At 44.7% G+C, this 12,363-nt stretch overlaps 1 protein-coding gene across 4 annotated transcripts in view; it reads right to left on the bottom strand.

Annotated features, from left to right (window-relative positions):
• pald1a (phosphatase domain containing paladin 1a) overlaps nt 1-12,363 on the bottom strand; it is a 204,554-nt gene that overhangs the window by 151,857 nt on the left and 40,334 nt on the right. The gene's annotated exons all lie outside the window — the stretch shown is intronic.

Below are 12,363 nucleotides of genomic sequence, written 5' to 3'. Positions count from 1 at the left end.
CAGCATCACTGGAAAGAAGGAATGGGTGACGTTTCGGGTCAAGACCCTTCTTCAGTCTTTGGTAATATTGAATGGCCGTACAAGTTGGTTAAATCCCTTGCTCTTCTTCTAAACAATGACATCTCTGTAGCATTGTCTGGATGAGATTCAACATGCTGATTTTCACTGATGGATGCTCCTATTAGATCTGCTGGCATTTAGTCATCAATACAGGAATAAGTGTATGGATTTAAACTACGTTTTTGTATCCTCTCTGGCCCTGAGTGAGATCCCACAGAGTTGGAGAGTAGCCAATGTTATTCCTTTGTCTAAGAAGGCAAACATGGACAATCCAGGAAATTATATTCCAGTGACTCACAAATTAGTGGTGGAAAAGCTACTGGAAAGGATTCAGGCGTGTTTGGAACACAATGGGCTAATTAGGGACAGTCGGCATGGCTGTGTGTTACAAACTTGACTGAGGCTTCTGAGGAGGTGATGGACATGATTAACAAGGGTAGAGCAATGGACGTTATCAACTAAGGACACAAAGTGACAGAGTAACTCAGCGGGTCAGGCAGCGGGTCAGGTCTGGAGAACATGGATAGGTGATGTTTCAGGTCGAGCCCCTTCATTTGATAAAGTTGGTTATGTGGGTTGATCCAGTAGATTATAATACATGAGATCCACAATGGCTTGGTCTTCCATGGGTAAACCAGTTCTGAATCCAAACTACCGAGGGGAATTTTGGCAAGGTGTCATTCTAGCTGAAGATCTGTGAGTGGTGGAGTTCTACAGTGGGCAGTGATGGGACCTCTGTTGTTTGTGATATATATATATATCATATCATATCATATATATACAGCCGGAAACAGGCCTTTTCGGCCCACCAAGTCCGTGCCGCCCAGCGATCCCCGCACATTAACACTATCCTACACCCACTAGGGACAATTTTTACATTTACATTTACCCAGCCAATTAACCTGCAAACCTGTACGTCTTTGGAGTGTGGGAGGAAACCGAAGATCTCGGAGAAAACCCACGCAGGTCACGGGGAGAACGTACAAACTCCTTACAGTGCAGCACCCGTAGTCAGGATCGAACCTGAGTCTCCGGCGCTGCATTCGTTGTAAAGCAGCAACTCTACCGCTGCGCTACCGTGCCGCCCATATATATTATATATATATATATAAATGACAGACAAAAATATAGATGGGTTGGCAAGTAACTTTGCAGATGACAGAAAAAATTCTGGAATTCTGGACAATGAAACTATGGGTGTTCAACAATACAACAAGATGTGGATTAGTCACAATTAAGGGGAGAAAAGTGACGAGTGGAAATGATTGGGGATGTGCAAATATTGCGGGGGGGGGGGAAGGGAGTCAGTCTCCCCATGACAGAAGGGGAGGAGTTGTACAGTTTGATAGCCACAGGGAAGAAGGATCTCCTGTGGCGTTCTGTGCTGCATCTTGGTGGAATCAGTCTCTTGCTGAAGGTACTCCTCAGGTTGGCCAGCGTTTCATGTTTCATGTATTCTGTGTTTTATGACTGTTGGCAGATCAATTTGCCTCCTGGGATAAATAAAGTTCTATCGCATCGTATCGTAAAATGGTAGACAGGGTTTAATCTGGCCAAGTGCGAGATCTTGCATTTAGGGAGGTCAAATGTAAGGGAAGAGTATATTAGTTAAGGGCAATATGCTTGACCATTGATGTATAAAGGGATCTGGATGTTCAAGTGCATAACTCCCTGAAAGTAACAACGTAGGCAAATAGAATGGCAAAGAAGGCGTAGAGCATGCCTGTCTTCATGGGGTGGGGCATTGAGTACAAGAGTCACAATGTCACGTTGCAGCTTTGTAAATCTGTGGTTAGGCCGCGTGTGGAGTATTGCGTGCATAATGGTCGCCCTCTTACAGGAAGGATGTGGAGGCTTTGGAGTGAGTGCAGATGCTCGGTTTAATAAGATGCCATCTGGGTTAAAGAGCATTATTTGCAGGGAACAAACAACAAATTTGTTTTGAAGAACAAATTTGAATTTGTTCAAAATTCAGTTTCAATTGAACAAACTTGAGTTGTTTTCTCTGATGTTTTAGAGGCCGAGAGGTGACCCCTTGGAAATTTAGAAAACTTAGAGAGGCAGAGAAAGGGTAGACAGTCATAATTTTGCTCGCAGGGCAAAACAAATGTCAAATACTAGAAGGCACAGCTTGAAGGTAAGAGGAAGAAAGTTTACAGAAGATATGCGGGGCAAGTTTTGTTTAATACACAGATAGGGGTTGGAGCTTATTGCCAGGGCTAGTTCACAAAGACTCCTCACACCCCTGCAATAGTCTGTTCGAACTTCTACCATCAGGCAGACGCTACAAGGCCTTCTACGCCCGCACCTCCAGACTCAGGAACAACTTCATCCCCAGGGCCATAGCTGCTATGAACCGGTCCTGCTGAGCCGGATGGTCACATCGCACAGTGAACCGGCACAGACCTATTTGCACTTTATTCTGTTTTAAAACGGTGTCTGAAGAAGGGTCTCGACCCGAAACGTCACCCATTCCTTCTCTCCCGAGATGCTGCCTGACCTGCTGAGTTACTCCAGCATTTTGTGAATAAATTCTAATTTTGTTTCACTGGTTTGTCTAAATTTATGCTGATTAGCTAATCAATTTATTGCATCGTATGGAAGTCGCATTCCCAATCTCGTTGTACCCCTGTACAATGACAATAAAGATATATTGTATTGTATTGTAGTGGTGAAGGCAGGTACGACGGTGGAGTTACAGAGCCTTTTAGATGGACAAATGAATCTGCAGAGAATGGAGGAATATGGGGGGAGGAACTAGTTTAATTTGGTATCATATTGGGCACATCGACAGGACAAAATTTGGAAGTCCTACTGAAATTAGGGTTTGCATTTGGATTTGGCTCTATCCAAGTAGAATGCCAAGTGAAGTCCAAGAGTTGAACACAAAGCTTAAAGTTTGGTGGGGCAGAAATGCCTTTCAATTCACTGGGAAAGAGGGAGCTAGGGTAGGCATCAGCTGTGTCAGTCTGAAACGGGTTTCAGTTGAGTCGGGCTGCAAACAGTGCCCTGGTAAATCGAATAATCAGCTATAGGTTAGGTTTTAAACTAAACCATTTAAGGGAGAGAGGAAATACAACGTTGAATCCCACAGAAAAGGCAACAGTACAGTGAAGATGGTAATGAGAACAGGGTCTGTCAGGATGTTAGAGTGCAAAGAGTCCACCTCCCACTAGAGTCTTATAGAAACACTAGACCAAATGGACCCGTTGGGCCATGGTCTCCTGCATTGGTGCAGCACCCTCTCCTCCCCCCCTCCCCCTCCCCCCTCCCTCCACCCCCTCCCCCCTTCCTCTCAGCCCTTCCCCCCCCCCCCCACTCCATCCCCCTCAACCCTCTTTATCCTCCCTCCCTCCCTCCCTAGGAGATAGGTTTAAACTTTAAAATGTGAATATCTTTAAAAATATAACACCAATTTCAATGAAACTTCTTCCATTAGCACCAAAGGGATGATGGCGAGTACGGTGGGCCTAAAATTGTCACGCTATTGTGTACTGTTTTGGCTGTAGTTCAGGAACAAACAAACAAACAAACGAGAGTTTTAGTATATAGATATAAAAAGTATTAAGGGATTGGACAGGTTAGATGCAGGAAAAATGTTCCCGATGCTGGGGGAGTCCAGAACCAGGGATCACAGTTTAAGAATAAGGGATAGGGCATTTAGGACTGAGATGAGGAGAAACCTTTTCACCCAGAGAATTGTAAATCTGTGGAACTTTCTGCCACAGAAGGCAGTGGAGGCCAATCTACTGGATGTATTCAAGAGAGTTGGATATAGCTCTTAGGGCTAACGAAATCAAGGGATATGGGGAGAAAGAAGGAACGGGGTACTGATTTTAGATGATCACCCATGATCATATTGATTGGCGGTGCTGGCTCGAAGGCCTACTCCTGCACCTATTGTCTATGCTTCTATGTATCTAGAATCAAAGCAAGGACAAATTTGAAGCCGCTTTATTTCATTGCATGCAACATTCACAGCAGGAGAAATGAATTGATGGCATTATCTAATAAAAATAGTCTGAAGAAGGGTCTCGACCCGTAAACGTCACCCATTCCTTCTCTCCTGAGATGCTGCCTGACCTGCTGAGTTACTCCAGCATTTTGTGAATAAACACCTTCGATTTGTACCAGCATCTGCAGTTATTTTCTTGCATTATCTAATAGTCATTATGGAACATGATGACAAAGTGACCAACGACGAGAGTTAAACTTGCCACGATATCTTAAATGAGATTGACCAAATGAAGCATGTGGTAGCTCTGAATGAGATAACCCCAGTAGAATGAAAAGCATTTTATTTCTGAAAATCACAGAGGATCTGTTTTGATTAATCTAAGGAGCAGGAAGAGGCCAAAGGTATTCGTGAGCAGGGTCTACAGATCTCAAACAGTAGAGCAAACCACAAGTTCAATGGAGCTTTATTTGATGAAATTAGAGCATTTACAAGGATAATATGATAATCTTGGGGTACTGTAATCTACATATAGACTGGGCAAAATAATTTAGATGAGTGAGCGGCAAATCATAGTGATTTTTCAGCTAAATATGTAGAGGAACCAACGAGGAAACCTACTCCTTTCATCCAGTATAATCAATGAGAAAGAGTGAATTAAAATCTGATCATTGAGAGCCTTTGGGGAAGAATGATAATGATAGAATTATAAATTATATCATATCATATCATATATATACAGCCGGAAACAGGCCTTTTCGGCCCACCAAGTCCGTGCCGCCCAGCGATCCCCGCACATTAACACTATCCTACACCCACTAGGGACAATTTTTACATTTACCCAGCCAATTAACCTACATACCTGATTTGGTTCAATCTGAAACCAGGGTCTTAAATCTGATTAAAACAAACTATGAAGGTACGACACTGTGATATATATGGAAATTGCATGAAAAGGTTTGACAGCAAACAAGCAATAGTTAACGTTTAAAGAATTAGAAGACGGTTTACAAGCAAGATGTATCCCTTGAGGCACAAAAAGCCAACAGGGAAATAGTCCACCCATTGATAGAAAGAGAACTTAAAGACAGTACGAGATCAAAGGCTTACAACCTTCCAAAAATGGGCAGTAAGTCATAGGACTAGAAACATTTCAGATTTCAACAGAGCAGAATGAAGAAATAAACAAGGAAAGGGAAAGTGGGAAGCAAGAATAATCAAGGAAGTTAAAAAAAAAAACTGGAAAAGCTTCTGTAGACATGGAGAATTGGAATACGTGATATTATTTTGAGGAACAAGGAAATGGTAGAGGAATTAAATATTTTATGCTTTTTGGATCAAGGCAGTTTCCCAGGAAAATATTAGAGAACAGCAGAGGGGGAACCTGATGAAATTAACATTAGTGCTGGAAAAAAAATGTATTGGAGATTTAATGGGACTGAAAAGGGACAAATTCTCAGGGCCTGTATCTTAAAGTTTTGAAAAGAATGGTGTGGAGATAGTGGATGAATTGGTTGTCATCTAACAGGTTTCCACAGATTGGAAGATAGCAAATGCAACCATAATATTAGGATTTGGCAGTCAGTCTAGATCAGTGAAAACAAAATCAGGTTTGACAATATTTTTTAGATTAGATCATGGGAGAACATTAAATCGAGTACAAAAAGGACAGACTATCTCATTGAACCATTAAGGATAGATGATGCTCGCTCTGGCTGGGATGTGTAGAATTGGGGGCTCCAATCTCACAGTAAGGAGTCAGCCATTTAGGACTGAGATAAGTCAAGTCAAGTTTATTTGTCACATACACATACACGATGTGCAGTGAAATGAAAGTGGCAATGCCTGCGGATTGTGCAAAAAAAATTACAATTACAGCATATATTTCTTCATCCAGAGGCTGATAAAGCTTTGGACTTCCCTACTCAATAAGTGGCAGAGTTTGCAAGAAGATTCATGATAGATCAACAAGATTTTAGAATCGAGGAAGGTGGGTTTAGTGCCAAAATTAAAGCTCAGTCAGGATCTTACTGGAATGATAGAACAGGAATAAGGGGTCAAATGGCCTACCCCTAATTCCATGCCTTATCTTACAGGTATCTCACTGAGAATTGAACATGATGGGCAATATCTACTGCTCCAAATTCCCTCTCTGAACATCCTCTTCTGCCAAATCAACCAAGGCACGGGATGAAGCCAATTGATTCCAGGCACGTCAGAAATGGAACTGGACAAATGAGTTGAAACATGGTTTCGTGGAAAGCCACGTCAATGAGCCAGAACACAGCATATGTAAGCAGTAAAGTGGGCACACGTGTCAGCAAGATGAGAAATATCTGCAAGGTGCTGGGGCTGAGATAGGCAAAGTGAGGATGGACAACAACTGGATTGTTGCACTATGATGCTTGCTTAGGTACCTCTTTGCAAAGATTTCCTGGAGTGGTCTTGCATCACTTCCAATGCTTTGGGGGAGAGATAGAGTCATAGATTGGTACAGTGTGGAACCAGGCCCTTCCGCCCAACCTGCCCACAAAGGCCAACATGTCCCAGCTACACTAGTCCCACCTGCCTGCGCATGGTCCATATCCCTCCAAACTTGTCCTATCCATGTACCTGTCTAACTGGTTCTTAAACATTGTGATTGTCCCAGCCTCAACTACCTCCTCTGGCAGTTTGTTCCATACACCCACCACCCTTTACACTGTCACAAAATGTGTTCTGTTTTTCCCCTGTGTCCGGCCAAACCTGAAAGAGAAAACCTGGTAATAATTGGGTTTCCAGGAAGAGATTGGTCCCAGAGACCATTCTGTGAACAAACACAACAGGTAAGTCTGAGTGTGTAGAAAGGAACTGCAGATGCTGGTTTACAACGAAGATAGACACACAAAATGCTGGAGTAACTCAGCGTGACAGGCAGCATCTCTGGGTAGAAGGAATGGGTGACTTTTCAGGACCGAAGAAGGGTCTCGACCCGATCCGTCACCAATTCCTTCTCTCCAGAGATGCTGCCTGCCCCGCTGAGTTACTCCACCATTTTGTGTCTATATAGGTAGGTCTGAATCATTGACCAAGTGGGGCATCACAGCCAAACGCATTACCCACAGACAAAGACTTGTTTATAACTTCTCTCACCTCAGGGCACCCTGCTTTCATTCAACTAAGTTCTTTAAGTGCAGTCACGGTTACTACAGGTGAATTAAATTCTTGAGATGGACACAAAGTGCTGGAGTAACTCAGCGGGTCAGGCAGCATCTCTGGAGGATAAGAATGGGTGACATTTCGGGTCAGGACTGTCATTCTGAAGAAGGGTCCCGATCCAAAACATCACCCAACATTCGTCTCCAGAGATTCTGCCTGACCCCGCTGAGTTACTCCAGCACTTTGCATCTGTCGTTGGTATAAACCAGCATCTGCGGTTCTTTGTTTCTGCAATTAAATTGTTGGTTTTGCTAACGAAACCTTGAGGAAGCTTTGGGCTGGGTTTGGGGCTTTGCAGTCGTGCTCTCTGGCGACAGGCTGTACAGCTTTCCCTGCTGTCACATGTAACCACAACACACCTGGCAGCCAGATGACAAAGGTTTACAACAGAAGCCTACTTGAAGGTCCGGGATAAAGAGTGGGATAAGACACGGAGCCCTCGTGAGCAACAGCTGTGGAGGGAGATTTTAAATTTAGAGATACAGCGCGGAAACAGGCCCTTCGGCCCACCGGGGTCCGCGCCGCCCAGCGATCCCCGCACATTAACACTATCCTGCACACACTAGGGACATTTTTTACATTTACCCAGTCAATTAACCTATATACCTGAACGTCTTTGGAGCGTGGGAGGAAACCGAAGATCTCGGAGAAAACCCACGCAGGTCACGGGGAGAACGTACAAACTCCGTACAGACGGCGTCTGTAGTCAGGATCGAACCTGAGTCTCCGGCGCTGCATTCGCTGTAAGGCAGCAACTCTAATCCTGCGCCACCGTGCCGCCATGGCTCAACAGCCGTGTCTTTGACTGAGAAACACCACGATCAAACCCAGACTTTAAGTCCAGATTTTATTACCTCCAATGACTTCTCACCTTATGGCTTCGTTTCCTGAAAGGAGGAACAAGCCCAAGGCACGCAGAATCCCCACTGAGGCACAGGGCACAGGCTTCCAAGACCACTACTGTCAGCTCCTGCGCGTGGTAGAATCTCTCGTCATGAATTCCAGAGAGACATTGAATGGGTGCTCTCACTCCTACCTTGTCTCACCACTACACCCCTCCTGCTCATCAGCACCTCTCACACTTGATCACATAAAACATTGGGAAGATTAACCAGCCTCTTGCCCTGTATAAAAGTCGCTTGGTCGCTGTTTGTTGCATTGTTTATCACCTTACTGAGCTTATTGTTTTACACAGAAGAACACCCAAGAACAGAAATTGTTCAAATCTACTGACAAACTTGACAGAGATAGATAGATTCTTGATTAGTACGGGTGTCAGGGGTTAAGGGGAGAAGGCAGGAGAGTGGGGCTAAGAGGAAAAGATAGCTCAGGCATGATTGAATGGCAGAGTAGACTTGATGAGCCGAATGGCCTAATTCTGTTCCTATCACTTATGAACTTATTCCAATTGGAGATCAGTAAGGGCGGCACGGTGGCGCAGCGGTAGAGTTGCTGCCTTACAGCGAATGCAGCGCCGGAGACTCAGGTTCGATCCTGACTACGGGCGCCGTCTGTACGGAGTTTGTACGTTCTCCACGTGACCTGCGTGGGTTTTCTCCGAGATCTTCGGTTTCCTCCCACTCTCCAAAGACGTACAGTTATGTAGGTTAATTGACTGGGCAAATGTAAAAATTGTCCCTAGTGTGTGTAGGATAGTGTTAGTGTGCGGGGATCGCTGGGCGGCGCGGACTCGGTGGGCCGAAGGGCCTGTTTCCGCGCTGTATCTCTAAATCTAAAAATCAGTTCCACAGACTACTTCATGAACTTACACAAGAATGGGTTCTGGATATTTGACCATGTGAGGCCTTACAAGTTAGATCTTTACCCACTGGAGAGACAAAGTCTTGCTATTTATAGCAACGTCTACCAAGACGTCAAAAAAGCCTCAAGTACTTCAGTCGCCGTGTAATACACAAATGAAAAGTCAATCATGCACAACAACTACCAAAAAAAAGACAACGTGATAATGACTGGACGATCTGATTTTAAGGTGCCATGATGAGTAAATATCTGCTAGCAATCCCGGCTCTCTTCAAAATAGTAGCATGAGAGCGTTTCCATCCAAGACAGTTTGGCACCCATCAGCAAGCAACCCGGAAAAGTGGTCCACAAACACAAGAGGCCACCAGGCCCATCAAGCCCACCCTCCATTTACTATGATCATGGCTGATCTATGTTGCTATCATCTGCTCCTCTGTGCCAGTTCACTCAATTCCTCGATCTTTCAAATACAGGTACTCCTGGACGTACGTAAACTCGCACTTATACAATACAATGCAATACAATATATCTTTATTGTCATTGTACAGGGGTACAGCGAGATTGGGAATGCGCCTCCCATACGATGCAATAGATCAATTAGCTAATCAGTATTAATTTAAACAACCCAATGAAACAAATTAGAACAGTTTTAAAACAGTATAAAGTGCAAGTAGATCTGTGCCGGTTCACTGTGCGATGTGACCATCCGGCTCAGCAGGACCGGTTCATAGCAGCTATGGCCCTGGGGATGAAGCTGTTCCTGAGTCTGGAGGTGCGGGCGTAGAAGGCCTTGTAGCATCTGCCCGATGGTAGACGTTCGAACAGACTGTTGCAGGGGTGTGAGGAGTCTTTGTGAATGCTGGTGACTTTTCTGAGGCGTCGTGTGTTGTAGATGCCCTCCAAGGCTGGTAGCTGTGTTCCAATGGTCCTCTGAGCTCTATGGACTACCCGCTGAAGAGCTTTTCCAGACATTCTGACTACCTCCCAGACATTCTCTAAGCCCACTGAGTCCCCTGTGATCCCGTCAGAGTGCCCACCCCCCCCCCCCCCACACCGTGGTCTCAGCCTCCGAGCTCCCCCCTCCCCTGCCACCCATGGTCCTCACATCAGAGCTCCCGACCCCACCCCTGTGGTCTCCCTGTCGGAGCTACCCAGAGGTCTCCACCTCAGAGATCCCCCCCCTCCCCAAGTCCCAACCTCATAGCTCCCCACCTCGCGAGGACCCCACGTCAGATTTGCCAGTGGTCCCCATGTCAAATGGTAAATTTACTCCTGCGCATTTCACTTCCGTTTCCAACTTAACATCTGACTTATACAAGTGTGCATGGGATGTACTCGAGAGCATCTATATTTATCATTCTTCACCTTAAATATATCTAACAATGGGCCAACACTACCATCGGGCAGTGAATACCAGAGATTCACTACCCTGTGATGGAAGGAATCTTACTAGTTTATTTTAAGTGATCGCCCCCTTATTTTGCAACTCAGTCCCCTTGTTCATGAGTTCCCCACAAGTAAAAACATCCCAAAATCTAACCCATCAAGACCCCTTAGTACCTTAAACACATTTGGTCACTATTCTTGTAAAAATCCAAGGAGAGTTAGATAGAGTTCTAGGGGCTAGTGGAATCAAGGGATATGGGGAGAAGGCAGGCACGGGTTACTGATTATGGATGATCAGCCATGATCGCCAAATGTGTTTAAGGTACTAAGGGGTCTTGATGGGATAGATTTTGGGATGTTTTTACTTTTGGGGAAACTCATGAACAAGGGGACGGAGTTGCAAAATAAGGGGGCGATCATTTAAAATAAACTAGTAAGATTTCTTCCATCACAGGGTAGTGAATCTCTGGTGTTCACTGCCCGATGGTAGTGTTGGCCCATTGTTAGATATATTTAAGGTGAAGATTGATAAATATAGATGCTCTCGAGTACATCCCATGCACACTGAAGGGTCTCGACCCGAAACGTCACCCGTTCGTTCTCTCCTGAGATGCTGCCTGACCTGCTGAGTTACTCCAGCATTTTGTGAATAAATACCTTCGATTTGTACCAGCATCTGCAGTTATTTTCTTACAATGGATGGCGGTGCTGGCTCGAAGGGCCAAATGGCCTCCTCCTGCACCTATTTTTTCTATGTTTCTATGAATATAGACCTTAAGAATCTAGCCAAATGGAAATAAAGTTGAGACACAAGAAACTGCGATGCTGGAACTTTGGAGCAAAACAAAATGTGTTGGAGAAACTCAGCAGGTCAGGCAGCATTTTGGGTTGGAATCCTTCATCTAGAGTGGCTGTCAGATACATGAAACAAAACATTTATTGGCTTTCCAAATGGCCGTGCCTACTCATTGCTCTGGACGAATGGAGGAGTCTATAGTCTGGGCGTCTAAGGGTTGGAGAGTTGAAGGCAGTGGGTGACGTGCGAGGAAACTCACTGTAATATAACAAGTTCAAGTCAAACCTTGGCTTATTCTAAATGCGGAGGAGATTCTTCCCAGCTGCAATTAATCCACTGCCACTTTGCTTCTGTCGAATCCAACTCGTGGCTGAGACCTCAGTTCACTCTTTCACTATAATGGACACATTTTGCTTTAAAAATCAAGATCCCCCCCCTCCCCCAACCATTACAAAAGCGCCTTATTGCAACCAAATAATAGAAAACTGGTTTACTTCCAAACTGGTGCTCCTAACACCCATTAACTGCACATCAATGCACAAATACTATAAAGCCTCTGAAGCAGAGATAGACCCGTGGGACAAAGTTCGTCGTCATGACCACACTCACCGTTTTGTCTAACATTGGAGTTTGACTTTCTTAAAACACAGAGAAAAAAAAAATCGCAATCTCAGTCAAATCAGAAGGTCATGCAGTCTCAGTACCACCAAGAGAAACCAGATAATTAATAGCCACAGCAAACACTCTGCAGGGATTCTCCAGAGTTGCGTCAATTTTACTTTGCATGCAGGAGCACAAACCTGCAATGCTGTTTCCTGAACCTACGGCCTAGTTCTCAATACAGCACAGGAAGTTTTCAGTAAACGTACGAGCGACAACATGATGTCAAAATTAATGACTTGTTACGTTTAGGCAACCATTTATGGACAAAATGCTGGAGTAACTCAGCAGGTCAGGCAGCATCTCGGGAGAGAAGGAATGGGTGACGTTTCGGGTCGAGACCCTTCTTCAGACTTATCCCCAACCATTGAGTCATCTACCCACTCGAAGTGTTGACCTCAGCGGGGGAAGGCATCGTGGCCAGAGGTTAATATTTGCAACGGGTTCCCAACTGTCCAGGAATCCCCCTGGAGCTTCCAGGAATCAAAGGTAAAGCAGCAAACAAAATAATTGCCATTTAAAAAATTCATTTCTATTGAGAACAATT

The sequence above is a fragment of the Rhinoraja longicauda genome, chromosome 35, assembly GCF_053455715.1.
Source record: "Rhinoraja longicauda isolate Sanriku21f chromosome 35, sRhiLon1.1, whole genome shotgun sequence".
Taxonomy (NCBI): domain Eukaryota; kingdom Metazoa; phylum Chordata; class Chondrichthyes; order Rajiformes; family Arhynchobatidae; genus Rhinoraja; species Rhinoraja longicauda.
Note: the sequence above shows the minus strand (reverse complement) of the source record. Positions and strands in the feature narration are given on the sequence as shown.